Below are 16,514 nucleotides of genomic sequence, written 5' to 3'. Positions count from 1 at the left end.
AGCCTGTCGTCCCCGATTCTCCTGTCTTCCTGATCTTCTCCTGCAGAGCAGACCATCTAGGGAGGTAGTAGTTATGAGGGTGGGTGGCCTTTGGGGTCAGTCAGGCCTGGCTTTGATCCCAGCTCTGCTATATGCTAGCTGTGTGATCTTGGGCACAATTCTTAACTTCTCTGAACCTCAGTTTATGCATCTGTAAAATGGTGATGATGGTACCTACCTCATAGGGTTGTTTTGAGGATGAATGAGACCATGGAAAAAGCAAGAGAGTTCCAGAAAAACATCTATTTCTGCTTTATTGACTATACCAAAGCCTTTGACTGTGTGGATCACAATAAACTGTGGAAAATTCTGAAAGAGATGGGAATACCAGACCACCTGACCTGCCTCTTCAGAAATCTGTATGCAGGTCAGGAAGCAACAGTTAGAACTGGACATGGAACAACAGATTGGTTCCAAATAGGAAAAGGAGTACGTCAAGTCTGTATATTGTCACCCTGCTTATTTAGCTTCTATGCAGAGTACATCATGAGAAACGCTGGACTGGAAGAAACACAAGCTGGAATCAAGATTGCCGGGAGAAATATCAATAACCTCAGATATGCAGATGACACCACCCTTATGGCAGAAAGTGAAGAGGAACTCAAAAGCCTCTTGATGAAAGTGAAAGTGGAGAGTGAAAAAGTTGGCTTAAAGCTCAACATTCAGAAAACGAAGATCATAGCATCTGGTCCCATCACTTCATGGGAAATGGATGGGGAAACAGTGGAAACAGTGTCAGACTTTATTTTGAGGGGCTCCAAAATCACTGTGGATGGTGACTGCAGCCATGAAATTAAAAGACGCTTACTCCTTGGAAGGAAAGTTTTGACCAACCTAGATAGCATATTGATAAGCAGAGACATTACTTTGCCAACAAAGGTCCAGCTAGTCAAGGCTATGGTTTTTCCTGTGGTCATGTATGGATGTGAGAGTTGGACTGAGAAGAAAGCTGAGCGTCGAAGAATTGATGCTTTTGAACTGTGGTGTTGGAGAAGACTCTTGAGACTCCCTTGGGCTGCAAGGAGATCCAACCAGTCCATTCTGAAGGAGATCAGCCCTGGGATTTCTTTGGAGGGAATGATGCTGAAGCTGAAACTCCAATACTTTGGCCACCTCATGCAAAGAGTAGACTCATTGGAAAAGACTCTGATGCTGGGAGGGATTGGGGGCAGGAGGAGAAGGGGACGACAGAGGATGAGATGGCTGGATGGCATCACTGACTTGATGGACGTGAGTCTGGGTGAACTCCGGGAGTTGGTGATGGACAGGGAGGCCTGGCATGCTGCAATTCATGGGGTCGCAAAGAGTTGGACACGACTGAGCGACTGAACTGAACTGAGACTCCCCACTTCCTCACAGCAAAGGGAAGAGTATATCTGGTCCTGAGGTGAGCCTATGATGCCAGCTGGGCAAGGCTTCGTGCCTGACACCTCCTAAGTTGTTGACCAGCCCATGGACAATCTGTCTTGGGTCCACACTGCTTTAATCAGGGGCCACCTCCTCACCATCACAGAGACAGCATCACAGACCTACAAGGAAATAAGAGGCAGCAGCTGGAAATAAGAACAAGGAACAAGACCTTCCTCCACGGCCTGATGAAAGATGAAGCAGCCCCTCTGGACGGGCTAGTGGACAGCCAGGATGGTTGAGGAGTACAGTTTTCTCTGCTCATCTATTCCTTGCCTATTGTGGCAGGCTATGCCAGTGGATGCCCAGATGCCCATAACCTCAGCTGGGGACAGAGACCCTAATGACTCCAACGCCCTACATGAAGCCACTCCCTCCTCCCAGCCTTCAACCTTCCATCCCCAAATCTAACAACAGCATCCATCATAAATAACCATGGACAGGCTAAGTCTCTGCTGGGGAAAAACTCCTCCTTTCCATTCGCTGCCAAGCCAGGCGAGCGCTCCAAGTCAACAAAATTATCAGCACTGAGCTAACAGTGAGAGAGGGACTGAGAAGTGAGTGGGACAGCCCGCAAACAGGTCTATCTCCCAGCTCCAAGATTCTATCTGGGCTTCCCCCCAGCAAAAGACAACTTCTCTGCATAAGTGTCCATGAGACTTTGTGGTCGAGTCCATCTCCTCCCTCTGGGCCTTTGCTGAGCGGCTGAGGGAGGGAGCAGGAGGAGCCCCAGCAACAGACACATGGCTGCAGCACTGAGCATCTTCCTCCGCAAGGAAGCTCTCCTGCAATCCTGTCCAAGAGGCCACTGGAGGACCAGGGGGATACAAAGAGTCTGGAAAATGCAGTTCTTTGGTGAAAAGATTGGCTGTTTGGGGAATGAACGGAAAATAGTCAACTTCAATCCAATGGGAAATTCTTCTTTCCCCAGGCATTCTGTCTGATGAGTTTTCTCAGCCAATCTTGAGCCCCTGGCAGCCCTCTAGGGATCTGAACTGCTTGTGCAGGAGCTTTGGCTCCTGCAGGGAAAAGTCTCCCAGGGCGATACAACCTCAAGGCTCTCAGTTCATGATCTGACCTCAGATAGGCCAGGGGGTGCCCAAACATGCAAAGCCATGAGGGTTATTGACCCCTGAGGCTGTCACTCTGAGTAGAGGGGAGCCAGCCCCAGGACCTCCCCAGCCCCCCACGGGCTCCCAGGATGAGTTGCTAAGTGACTTCACAGCTCGATGCCTAGACAGTCCCACCCATCAAATGGGAAAGAGGACACCCACTCCTACCAAGTAGGTGTTGGGCTAAGGATCATGCTTCATATGTTTGGTGTGCAGTGTTTCGGGAAGCTGGATACCTGGAAATGGAAGGCCGGGTCCAAGGGCCTGTCAAGAAACATGTTGATAGATGTTCAAAGCTCTTCCAGTTTTCATTCCTGGGTCAGGCATCCTCTCCTGGGTCACGACCTTGGAATTTCAGCTGCACAAAACAACAAGCATTTATTTTCCAGCTCATTTACCTGCAGCTCAGCAGGGGTTGGGCTGATCTGAACCATGTCTCCTATCTCTTTGGATCAGTAGCTTCCTGGGGAATGTCCCTCATCTGGTGATGGTAGAAGGACAAGAGGGACAGGCAGAAACATTCAAGGCCTTTGAAGGCTTCGGGAAGCCCCGTAGCCAAGCCTGGCATCAATGGAACAGGAAGGCATCTGCGTGTCACAGAGTTTGGAATACGGGAGGAGCAAATACATGCTGAGCGGTGATCTGGACTGCACAACTCTGTTACACATGTGTGTTGGCTTATGCTCACACTCTTGCACAAACAGGCATGGACAAGAATGTCTGCTACAATACGGGTTGTGCTATTAACAGCTAGAGACACAAAAGTGTCCATCAACAGGAGTGATTAAATAAACTGTACCTCATGGATATGGTGGAATACCATACAGCAGTTCAAAAGAAACAGGACCTAACTCCACGAACAGAAAGGGCAAGATGCCCTAAGATGTGATAAGTGAGAAAAGAAAGTCACAGAAAAACAAATTTAGCATGACGCCTTTGGGGGGAAAAACACCCACCTGTGTGTCTGTGTGTGTGTCTGCATGTCTATTTGTGTGTGTGTCTGTGTGTGTGCATGTTTTTGTGTATCAGTGTCTGTGTCTGTGTGTGTCTGTATGTCTTTGTGTGTCAATGTCTGTGTATGTCTATCTGTCTTTGAGGTTCAATGTCTGTGTGTGTCTCTGCGTGTGCACATGTGCACGTGTGTCTGTGTATGTCTGTATGTCTTTATATATCAGTTTCTGTCTATGTGTGTGTCTGTGTGTGTGTGTGCTCACAGAGAGGGTGCTGAGGCTAAGGCCACGGGCCATTTTACCTGTAGAGAAAGCCTTCTGAATTATTTTAATCTTTTACACAGGAACTGTGTTCATACGTTATATATGAAGTTCTTTTGTTTTAATTAGAATACCAGAAGAAAAAAATAAGAAAATACCATTGTTAGGGGCTTACAGTTAATTCGATGCAAATGTCTCAGGAACTCGGGAATGCAGCAATCTTGCCAAACCAGAGCCACTGGCTCTCCCCCGCCACACACACTTCAGTCCCACAAAGTTCCTTTGGAAGACAAACTCACATGAGAGATCAGGAAAGAAAGCTAAAAGTGGCTTTTTTTATTATGAGTTGGGCTGGTGCCCGGGTAGGCAGGGAACTGAGCTGCAGCATAAGGCCTGGGCCCGTAACCTACACGGGAGCCTCCGCTGAGCCCGGCTTCTCGTCCAGCTGTCTGCTAGGCCAGAGAAGACCCGGACGTCAGAGATGCTCCCGGGAAATGGCAAAGAGGGGACCAGGGTGTGCACATGGGCCCCAAGAAGGAAGTCCAGCCTCTTCTTGGCCATCCAGCCCCAAGAGGAGGGAGCCATGGCAGAGAAGAGCAGACTCCTGTCTTTATACTCATGACAGTTTCTTCCAGATCTCTAGACCTACCCTGGCCACTCAGGCAGCTGCTAACCCCAGGAGGCCACTCACATTTCAATTCAATTAAATGAAGCATCCTGCTGCCCGGCCACACTCAACACACCTCACGTGCTTGGTAGCCACGTGTGGCCTGTGGGTGCTGTGTTGGTGCTGCCATCGACATGGAAAGTCCTAGCAGGCAGTGCTGCTTCCGGCTTTCACAGTAACTCGGTGGGGAGATCGCAGTGTCCACCCCAGGCTGTGTTTGGTATGGGAGTTGGACAGGGGAGCCACAAAACTCACTCTTCTGTTGTGAACGTCATTAGCATTTAATTTCCAAATGTCTGAGAATCGCAGTATTCCAGGAGGACTCTGAAGGTGCCCTTCAAGCGGGTGTTGGGGGCACTGGCCTCACACTGGCTTGTTTGTCCTGGCCCTATCCTCTTCTAGGGGCAGTCCCTGTCTGAAGCAAAGAAACCCCCATCTGTGTCTCCCCATGGCTGACCCTTGTATGGAAGGTGGAAACCTTTTAAACAGAAAAGTAAAGTCTGACTTCTGCCCCTACCAATCCACAGACCTGCTCTGTGAGGCTCTGCTGTGATGCCCTGAGGGCCAGGTTTCTAAGATCCTTGGCCCTTACCTGACGGTCAGCACTTCAACCCACTGCCTAGAGCACCCCAGCCTCCTGTGCCTTCAGCCAGACAACACCACCTGAGATTGCATGCCGCAGGGGCTGCCCCTAGCCCTTTCCCTCATTATCTTACTCCAGAGGTTCAGTTGAGTGCCCATGTGCTGAATCCAGCTCACAGCTGTGCTATTAGATCCATATAGCACTTGTGCAAGGCTTGCATAAACTCTCTCAAAACAAGAGGAAATTTCCCATGAAAATCCAGATTTCTGGCCTCCTTCAACAAACCGGAAGCTCTTACAATCCCAGGCCTGTCTTCACACCTAAAAACAAGCCAGTGAAAACCCAGCGGCTCCCTCTTCTTCCAGCAGGGATACAGGCGCTTCTGTTCGCCACAGGCCCCTCTCCTCCATAACGTGACCCCCTGGCTCCCATGGGCTTCACAGTGGGGGGGGGCGGCTTCTGTCCTCGCTGTTCTTTGTTCTCACTGTCCCACCCTCCTGGGGTTCCCAGGATTCTTCCATGCTGGGCTTTCCACCACATCCCCAGTCTTCATTTCTGTCACCAACCTAGACCTCACCTGGACATCCCAGCAGCATTTCCACCTTGTCTCATACCAATATGGCATCATTCCCTCTGTCCACAGCTGCTCCTGCCACCACGTCTCCTGGTGGGGAGCTCCTCGCATGGGCCAGAACACCAGGCCTCCTGATGCCTTCCTTCCTCCACCAGATTCCACAGATTCCTCATCTCTGTCCTCACTTGGAGTAGCTCAACAGCTTCCTACCTGGTCCCCTTAATAATAACAGTCAACAACCATTTATTTATCACCTACCAAGCATTTATTGATAACACACACACTTCTTGTGTGCCCCACACTCTCCCAGGGGCAGTGATCGAAACAAAGATCTGTGTTTTCGTGTGCCCACCTTCTAGTGGAGTTAGATAAAAGAAACAAGTGAATGAGAAAAAATACACATCAGCATGTTAGGTGGCGACAGGCGCTATGGAGAAGAATGAAAAGGGAGAGGAGGGGAGAGAGTGGGGCTGCCATTTTAAATGGGAGGTGAGGAGTGGTCCCCAAAAGAAGGTGACATTCAAGCCACAGTCTGAAAGAGGCAAGGAAGTGAGCCATGTCAACATCAGCAGGCAAAGCAGTTCAGGCAGAAGGAACAGCAGAAGCCAAGCCCCGAGGTAGGGTGTGCTGGCTTGTTCTAGCAAGGAGCTTGTGTCATTGGAGTGAGCACTTGGGGGCCAGCGGGTGTCTCAGGAGATGAATCAGGGAGGAATGTGATGAAAAGGGAGACTGTGCAGCACACTGCAGGCCACTGAAAGGACCTTGTTTAGGTAGGCATGGACTGAGAGGTATGGGCTGTTCCCTGAAGGCCTGGGGCAGAGGTGAACGATTTGACTTGGATTTTATCAGGATTTCTCTGGCCGTTTTGTTGAGAAGAGACTGAAGAGACCAGGATGGGAGGAAGGATGAAGGAGCGACTTTCTGGATCCAAAGACGGTGGTACTAAATGGGTCTGTAGACATGTTAGATGTGTGATGTGGGAGGAAGAAAGCAATGTGAGGATAAAGACAAAGTTTATGTCTGAGGATCTACAAGGAAGAAGTTGATGAATTTAACTAAGACGGTGCATTTACTATGTTCCAAGCACTGAACACAATGCTTTACTCAAATTATTTAACTGACTCCTCTTCCAAGCCTCCAAGGTTGAGACTAGTCCATGCAATGGGTAGAGTAAAGAGGCAAGACCGTGAAGGCAAGTCTGGACTACTTTACAGGGTAAGTTTGTGGTTCCTGAGCCAACTTGCCCAGTTCACATAGTGGCTGGGCCATTCTCTGGCTGTATCATCTAGGACATTTCACCATTGTTCCTGTTACTGCTACATAAAAACCTCTCCAAACTTCACAACAGTCATTTTACTGTTACGAATTGTGATAATGGGGTTGGACTGGGCTCAGCTGGGAGGTTCTCCCTCACAGTCAATTTTGCAGCTACGATCAGGCATGGCCTGGGTATAGTCACCTCCAAGTCTTCCTCACTCATGTGTCTGGTACCAGGGCAAGAAAGATGCAAAACCGCTGAGACTAGAATGACTAGAGCACTTCAGAGCTCTCTCCATATGGATGTGGTCTCCCCACAGGGCTCTCCCCACAGCATGGTGGTTTCAAGGCAGCCTGAGTTCTTTAATGGAGGTTTGAGTCTCCAGAGGTATGTGTCTCAAGAAAGAGCCAGGAGCAAGCTGTACCACCATCCTGATCTAGTTTCAGAAGTCACATAGACCATCTCTACCTCATTCTGCTCTGCATAATCAAGTTACTAATCCCAGTTCAAATTTAAGGGGAAGAGAATTAGACTTCACTTCTTAAAGGGAACATCAGAGAATTTTCAAGACATGTTTTAAAACCTCTATAACAATTTCTGTCCCTCAGTTTCCCCAACTATAAAATGGAGAAGATAATGATAAAAGGGCTATGGCAAGGATGAAATGAGATATTTCAGGTGAAGTATTTATACAATGGCCCATACGTAGCAAGTACTTTTTTATAAAAACCACAAGGCTAATCATTTCATTTAGATCAAAATCAAGTAGCTCTTAAGCCAATAACCTGCATTTTCATAGATTTTCAGACAGCCATCTGGGTTTGGGCTTAGACAGTCTGAATTCTTTTCGGGTGCCTGCCAGCCCTGGAAGGACCTCCCAGCCGAGCAGCACCTGCCTGGGCCTGGGAGCTGGGCCTGCCAGGTTCTGCTGCACACCTGGCAGGTCGGGGTTAATTCACGCCTGGCTTGTTAGTGAATTCAATTGCCAAGCACAGATTCCCGGCTTCCAGCCAAGCTCCCCCACTCTCCCCCAAGGAGCCATGTCAGAAGAGGGAAAATAATTAGTCATTAAAACAAGTGATTCGGGAACACGACAAACGTCAAGACCCAGTCTCACAGCTGGGTGACATCCTGACATTTAAAACAGTTTCACAGCCCCCTTGTGACACTCATGATGCATCATCCACCTGGCTTCCCAAGTCATAGCTGGTGGCCCAGAGAACCCTCCGGCTGCCCCGCTGACTGCAGACTCCACGTGCCCAGGGGTTCCATGCATAACTCACTCTTCGTCATCTATCTGGTGGAAGTGGCATCACACAGAGAGTACCTATGCTAACAAGGCCAGAGTCATGGCCCTGTCTCCCACTCCCCTCCTTTTCTAACCATGCACCCACCAACTCACCCACCTACTTCTCCAACTATTTACCCATCGATCCAACTATACACTAACCCACCCATCCATACGTCCCCTCATCCACCCACACATCCATCCAGGTACTCACCCACCCACCCATTCCATCTATTTATCCATCTACCAACCTACCTGGGCTTCCCTTGTGGTTCAGCTGGTAAAGAATCACCTGCAATGTGGGAGACCTGGGTTGGGAAGACCCCTGGAGAAGGGAAAGGCTTCAGTATACTACAGTATACTGGCCTGGAAAATTCTATGGACTGTATAGTCCATGAGAGCGCAGAGTCGGGCACAACTGAGCAACTTGCACTTTCACCTTTACTTTCACTTTAACCAACCTACCTAACCGGTTATCCATTCTACCATTCAACCACCCATCCATCCTACGAGTCCAACCCATCCCTGCACCCAGCCAGGCCATAGACACTTAATGAATACCTACTAGTCATTCATGTATTCATTAATACATCCAGCAAGCATTTTCAGTAGCTACCATCAGTTCATTCATTCAACCAACCAACATGTCTAGAGAACTGAATGAATGAATAAGTTCATTCATTTACTCCAGCAATGAGCACCTATTGTTTATGCATTACCTGATGAGTAATCAGGCAGCAATGATTTATGCATTCACTCAACAAACATCTAACCAACCATTATTCAGTCAGTCAGCCAGCAAATTAGCATTTATTGAGCACTTATTAATGCCAGACCCTGTTCTAGGCACTTGTGATGTTATGAGTTAGGACAAAGTCCACACCTTTAAGCAACAAACAATCTAAATCAGGAGATGGACCCATCAAAGGGTAACTGTTGTACAAGGCTGCTGGTGCATTAATAAAGACACACATGGAGTATAGGGGCACTCCAAGAAGGTATATGAAATCTAGTCCAGAAGATTTAGGGAAGGCTCCCAAGGGACGCAGATGAGCTGTGACTTACCTATGGGCTTAAAATTCAGACCACCTTAAACCCCAGCTGTTTTCTAGCTCTGTGACTTGGGGTTATGACTTGCCATCTGAGTCTTGGTTTTCTTATCACAGGATGGAGATAATGACAGTGGATAGAATGGAAATAAAAGCAATGTTTACCACACAGCATTGTGAAGAGGGAGGACTCTATGGTTCCTGATCAATAAGCAATCATTTTTACTGTAATTCTTACACTTAAAGTGTGAGGTAGCCAGTGAGAAGTGGGAGAGAGGGCAGCCCAGGCAGCAAGATGCAGATTCAGGCCAGAGAGTCTTACTGAGGGTAGGGCCAGGGCACAGAAGTGACATGGGGTTGCTCTAAAATGAGAACAGAGAGGGAAGGGAAGGAGGGATGGGGGGGAGGTGGAGGGGATGGGAAATATGGGCCACAGCATCTAGGGCTGTGGTTCTCAAAGTTTGTTCCTTGGAGTACAGCACCAGCGTCTTGTGGGAACTACGTGGAAATGCAAAGTCTTGGTCCCAACCCCACTCCTACAGGATGAGAAACTCTCAGGGCTGTGACCAGCATCAAGGGATTCATGAACCCTCCAGGTGACTGTGAGGCACTCAAGTTTGGGAGTTTCACGACCGGTCTAGGGAACTGGGAGTTATACTGGGGGTAGGTGGGGGAGGGGGGCAGGGAGAGGAGGAGCCTGGCAAGGTTTCCACGAGGGAATGTTTGTCCACAGATTCACTTCAATGCCAAACAGTAGAAAACCTTTAGTTGCAAGTCACTGACAGGAGAACAAGAGGTAGAAAGTGTAAGGACCAGGAAAAAAAAAAAAAAACAAAACCACATCGTTCCTGCTGGCAAAGCAGTTCCCTGACTGCTCCTGGGTAGAAAGATGGGGTCAGAGAATCCAGGCGTGGGGAAGCTCTTGCCTTGGGGTCCCCTTACTCCTGAAGGCAAGGGGCAGCTTCTGGCTCAGACCCCCGGGCGCCAGGCCATGGATCTGCCAGCTGTGGGAGCTCTGCCTCCCCCGCGCCCTCCGCCTGTCACACGCGGGGATGTCACAGGAGACAATGTGCTTTTGCTAGCGCCCTGGCTGCATTGGCAGAGGCCTGGCGTCAGGCATCACAATGACTCTCATTTCCTAGGAAACAGGGAGTCGCACTTGTACCTTTGCTGAGAGCCTCCGCATTTGGAGCTGTCATGTGACTCAGGGAGCTATTTTTAGCCTCCCCCAGTCCTGTGTTGTAGGAAGAATGATTTGATGAAAATACTAAACTCATTAAAAGCCTGGGGGATGGGGAGTGGAGGAGGGGTTGCTAGAGCAGAAGCTGCAATCTCTAAGATTCTGGCCCGGGGTTGAGCAGCATGAGGGAATGACAGCTGGGACCTGGCATTTCCTTGGCGTCTGTGCCCTGGGGGAGGTGGTGGGGGGAGGGACTATTGACTCCAGTACCTGGTACTGCTGGTATGTACTGTGGGCCAGGCGCTGGGCTCAACAATTTACCTGCATCATATTATTTCCACCTCACACTACTCCTAGAAAAGAAGAACTAACAACATCCCATTTTGCAGATGAGGAAACTGAGGTTCAGAGAGGTTAAAGAAGTCACTCAGGGTCATTACTAGAAAGCTGGGAGCCCTGGGTTCGAACCCAGGCTATTTGGCCCTGGAGCTTTTCCTGTACTCATCCTGCCGCAGAGAACCCCATCTGTACCCACTAGCTGTTGGCAACAGGAGTACAAGGCCAGGAACTTTGTGGGTGTGTGGTCCCTGTGGTCACCCAGGCCCTGCACTTAGAAGGGCCGCACATTCAGTTTCATACCGAACTGTCACCACCTTGAAATTCTCAAATCATTTTGGAACCAGGGGCTCCATATCCGCAGTTGGAAAGTTCTGGGGTTCAACAAATTACTATAGCTGGTCCCACTGAAGAACTCCGGCCCTCTTGGCAAATTCCTCTGATCTGCATGCTAAACTAGTTCATCACTTTGTTTTCCTCCTGTTCAGAATAAAGCGAGACTCTTTTAGTTGTGTTTGTGGAAAACACCCAGATTCTACAGTCAACCCCCAGACATGAGTTCGAGCCCAAACTCTGCCAGTGATTAGCTGTGTGTCCCCCACCGCACCCCAACCCGGGAAATCTGCTTCTCTTTTCTGAGCCTCCATTTGCTCATCTATAAAATGAAGACAAAAGATAGTTTCAACCTCATTCCATTGCTGCTTGGATAAAATAGGATTTTTTTTGAAGAAAGCACTCTGCATGGGGCCGCATATGTAGTAGAGGCTCAGCCAAGACTAGTTTCTGTGAGTAAAGTCAGCAAGCATCGTGTAGCCCTGCCTCCCCTGCACGCACCACAGTCCTTTCTTCCTGGCCCCATTTTCCCTGGGTGTGGTGAGTTTTCCAAGGTGTGTCTCACTCAGTCTTATGAACTCACTGCCTCCAGAGTTTGCCGCAGACACCATCTCCTCTGCAGGCCCTGCTCCATCAATCTTCACTGCCTGGAGTCTTGGGAGGGGGGGTCTTCATTCATGTCCCCAATGCCAAGGCCCATAGCATATATGCCACTCTGGATCCTCAAAGGCTCAAATTCTCCAAGAACACACCCCTAGAGCTCCGGTTTCAGGCTGCAGTGGGGGCCGCTCTTCATCCCACTTTATCGTTTACCAAGTACCAGGCTCACATTGGCCCTGTGAGGCAGAGGTGAAGAACTGACCCCATTTTACAGATGCAGAAGAATAAGCTTGGAGAACAAAGTGACATGTCCAAGGTCACCACGAGACAGTGGCTTAGCCAGGAACAGAACCCAAGCCCAACATAGAGTGCAGTGTCAATGCCAGGCCCAGCTTGTCCCCTCATCCCACAGAGAAGGGGACCTCAGTTTCTGCTGCAGCTCCTTCCTGCAGGGGACTCGGAGCCAGATGTGGAGCTGCAGGGAGGGGGCGGGGAACACCAACAAGCCAGAGGTTCACGCCCAACCTCCAGACACCCATGCAGGAAAGTTGCCTGCTTCTTCAGCCAAACATGTTTTAAATGTTCTCATGCAGACCAGCTCCTCCCAGACCTATCCACCAATTTCCCAGCCAGCCCCAACCCTTCAGAGTCTCAGGTCAGATGACCTGCTTCAGAGGCAATGGGGAGAAAAAGCCCGAGAAGATGCCAGCAGGAGGAAGGTCAGAGTGTAGGGGAGGGCAGAGGGGAGACCACGTACAGAATCATGTGTTGCCTTTGAAGGACATCCAGAAGCAGGGAGCCCTGAGACCCCAAACTGAGTTTCTAGGTGCTTCACCTACATCTTTGTTCTCTGACACCCAAAGGTTTCTCAGGCAAACAGCCTGAGACAGCCTTCATCTTTGGGAGCCCCTGGCCTCAGGGCTGAGCCTGACTGTGCAGAGTTTGTGCAGTAAACACCCCCAGGAGCAACCTCAAGCAAAACAGTCAGGAGGCAGGGATCAAACACCCAGCTTTCTCGGATCTCAAGCAGGACAATTCTCCCAGGGGACCCAATGGCACCAAGTCCCAGGTGCCGAAAGCAGTGACCTGTTCATTAATACACACCATCTTGGCTGCTTCCCTGCCCTGTCTCATTTCTCTACACACTTGCCTGTGTTTCCTGGAGTCCTCTCCACTCTTTGCCTCAGAGTCTGCTTCTGAAGGGATGCAGCCTAAGACAGAAAACATTCATTCATTTGGTCGTGTAGGTTACAGGTTCTTTACATTTCTGCCATCGTATGGCCACAGACAGTGACTTCATGGAATACCTCTGTGGGTCCCACCTCTGATACTAGCTCCATTTTAGGAACACGAGAAGCAATGCTTATGGGAAAAAAAGACGTTTACGGAGAATGTCATCTGCGCTTTGTTCTATGCAAAGATCTGCACGTGCATCCTCACCCACAATGAGGCATCCATTCTCAGCCTCCTTTTTCAGACAGGGAATTGAATCCCTGGGGAGGTGAAGTGCTCTCCCAAGGGAACACAAGTAAATGGCACCTTCAAGGTGTGGGGGAATATTGAGTCTCTGGAAGCTTGACCTGACCACCACACTACACCCTTGGAAGCCAGTCACCATGCTGTGAAGAAGACCAAGCAGCTCCAGTGAGAGACTCACAAGAAAAACCAAGGTCCCTGGCTCACAGCCCTGGCTGAGTGCCCAGCCCACAGCCAGCATCTACTTGCTGGGCACATGAATGAGTCACCTTAACTCATCCTCCAGCCACAGTCTGAGCTGCTTCAGCTTTTGTCACATAGAACTCAAAAAGAGCTCTCTCCACGGAGCCCTGCCCAAATTGCAGATTTATGAGCAAAATATATGGCAGTTGTTTTAAGCCCCCAAGCTTGGGAGTGCTTTGTCTGCTGCAGTAGATAACTGATTCAGAGAGGTAAAGGGACTTCCCTAAGGTCACACAGCTGGTCAGTGGAACTAAGCCTTGAGCCAAAGTCCCCAGCATCCTGGAACAATGCTTTTCCCTTTTACAAACCTCATATAACAGATGAGAAAAACAGGGCTCAGAGACAGTAAGTGACACATACAAGGTCACACAGTAGGGTTATGGGTTGAACTGTATCTCTCCGCCAAAAGATACCTTGAAATCCTAAACCCTAGTACTTCAAAATACAACCTGAATTGGAGAAATGCTTTTTACAAAGGTAAAGCTAAGATGAGGTCATTAGGGCGAGCTCTCACTCAACATGACTGACTGTTGTCCTTATAGAGACAGGACATTTGGACACAGAGACATCACACAGAGGGAAGACAATGAAGAGGAGCGGGGAGAAGGGCATCTACAAGGAAAGAAACGCCTGAGGCTCCCACGAGCTAGGGGAGAGGCAGGCAACAGATTCACTCTGCGGATGGCCTGATTTTGGACTTCAAGCAGAATTCTGTGACAATAAATTTCAGTTGTTTGAATCACCCAGCTTAGGATGCTTTGTTACAGCAGCCCTGGGCAATGAAGACAGCTCAGGAAGTGAGAGTCTAACCCAACTGTGCCTGAACTCCTAACAGTTACGCTCTACTGACTCTCCTCTGAGCATTACGGAAAGGCTTCCTGGAGGAAGTGATGTCTAAGTCCTGAAGGATGTATAGGAGTTGGCCAAGAGGTAATGGGAGGGAAGAGTGTTCTCTATAGAAGGGGTGGTTTGGGGTGCCAGGAGACTTGTTCCAAAGACATTCTAGTGGCTGAAATAGGCTACAAGTAACAAGGGCACTGTTACTTGAACGTGGTCCACTGGAGAAGGGAATGGCAAACCACTTCAGTATCCTTGCCTTGAGAACCCCATGAACAGTATGAAAAGGCAAAATGATAGGATACTGAAAGAGGAACTCCCCAGGTCAGTAGGTGCCCAATACGCTACTGGAGATCAGTGGAGAAATAACTCCAGAAAGAATGAAGGAATGGAGCCAAAGCAAAAACAATACCCAGCTGTGGATGTGACTGGTGATAGAAGCAAGGTCCAATGCTATAAAGAGCAATACTGCATAGGAACCTGGAATGTCAGGTCCATGAATCAAGGCCAATTGGAAGTGGTCAAACAGGAGATGGCAAGAGTGCATGTCGACATTCTAGGAATCAGTGAACTCAAATAGACTGGAATGGGTGAATTTAACTCAGATGACCATTATATCTACTACTGCAGACAGGAATCCCTCAGAAGAAATGGAGTAGCCATCATGGTCAACAAAAGAGTCCGAAATGCAGTACTTGGATGCAATCTCAAAAACGACAGAATGATCTCTGTTCATCTCCAAGGCAAACCATTCAATATCACAGTAATCCAAGTCTGTGCCCCAACCAGTAATGCTGAAGAAGCTGAAGTTGAACGGTTCTATGAAGACCTACAAGACCTTTTAGAACTAACACCCAAAAAAGATGTCCTTTTCATTATAGGGGACTGGAATGCAAAAGTAGGAAGTCAAGAAACACCTGGAGTAACAGGCAAATTTGGCCTTGGAATACGGAATGAAGCAGGGCAAAGACTAATAGACTTTCGCCAAGAAAATGCACTGGTCATAACAAACACCCTCTTCCAACAACACAAGAGAAGACTCTACACATGGACATCACCAGATGGTCAACACCGAAATCAGATTGATTATATTCTTTGCAGCCAAAGATGGAGAAATTCTATACAGTCAGCAAAAACAAGACCAGGAGCTGACTGTGACTCAGATCATGAACTCCTTATTACCAAATTCAGACTTAAATTGAAGAAAGTAGGGAAAACCACTAGACCATTCAGGTATGACCTAAGTCTAATCCCTTATGATTATACAGTAGAAGTGAGAAATAGATTTAAGGGCCTAGATCTGATAGATAGAGTGCCTGATGAACTATGGATTGAGGTTCGTGACATTGTACAAGAGACAGGGATCAAGACCTTCCCCATGGAAAAGAAATGTAAAAAAGCAAAATGGCTGTCTGGGGAGGCCTTACAAATAGCTGTGAAAAGAAGAGAAGCAAAAAGCAAAGGAGAAAAGGAAAGATATAAGCATCTGAATGAAGAGTTCCAAAGAATAGCAAGAAGAGATAAGAAAGCCTTCCTCAGCGATCAGTGCAAAGAAATAGAGGAAAACAACAGAATGGGAAAGACTAGAGATCTCTTCAAGAAAATTAGAGATACCAAGGGAACATTTCATGCAAAGATGGGCTCGATAAAGGACAGAAATGGTATGGACCTAACAGAAGCAGAAGATATTAAGAAGAGGTGGCAAGAATACACAGAAGAACTGTACAAAAAAGATCTTCACAACCCAGATAATCACGATGGTGTGATCACTGACCTAGAGCCAGACATCCTGGAATGTGAAGTCAAGTGGGCCTTAGAAAGCATCACTACGAACAAAGCTAGTGGAGGTGATGAGATTCCAGTTGAGCTATTTCAAATCCTAAAGGATGATGCTGTGAAAGTGCTGCACTCAATATGCCAGCAAATTTGGAAAACTCAGCAATGGCCACAGGACTGGAAAAGGTCAGTTTTCATTCCTATCCCAAAGAAAGGCAATGCCAAAGAATGCTCAAACTACCGCACAATTGCACTCATCTCACATGCTAGTAAAGTAATGCTCAAAATTCTCCAAGCCAGGCTTCAGCAATACGTGAACTTCCAGATGTTCAAGCTGGTTTTAGAAAAGGCAGAGGAACCAGAGATCAAATTGCCAACATCCGCTGGATCATCGAAAAAGCAAGAGAGTTCCAGAAAAACATCTATTTCTGCTTTATTGACTATGCCAAAGCCTTTGACTGTGTGGATCACAATAAACTGTGAAAAATTCTGAAAGAGATGGGAATACCAGACCACCTGACCTGCCTCTTCAGAAATCTGTATGC

At 48.3% G+C, this 16,514-nt stretch overlaps 1 long non-coding RNA gene across 1 annotated transcript; it reads right to left on the bottom strand.

The window, feature by feature from the left end:
• Positions 1-267: 267 nt before the first annotated feature.
• On the bottom strand, positions 268-10,253 carry LOC147348240 (uncharacterized). Its single transcript, XR_015151271.1, has 3 exons — positions 3,945-10,253; positions 2,795-2,916; positions 268-1,568 (listed from the first exon to the last, which is right to left on the bottom strand). It is a non-coding gene; the product is annotated as an uncharacterized LOC147348240 (long non-coding RNA).
• Positions 10,254-16,514: the final 6,261 nt, after the last annotated feature.

This window comes from Bos grunniens, chromosome 22 (genome assembly GCF_055505025.1).
Source record: "Bos grunniens cultivar Pamir isolate PY7600 chromosome 22, Bosgru_T2T1.0, whole genome shotgun sequence".
Classification (NCBI taxonomy): Eukaryota; Metazoa; Chordata; class Mammalia; order Artiodactyla; family Bovidae; genus Bos; species Bos grunniens.
This window is presented reverse-complemented; position numbering and strand designations above follow the sequence as displayed.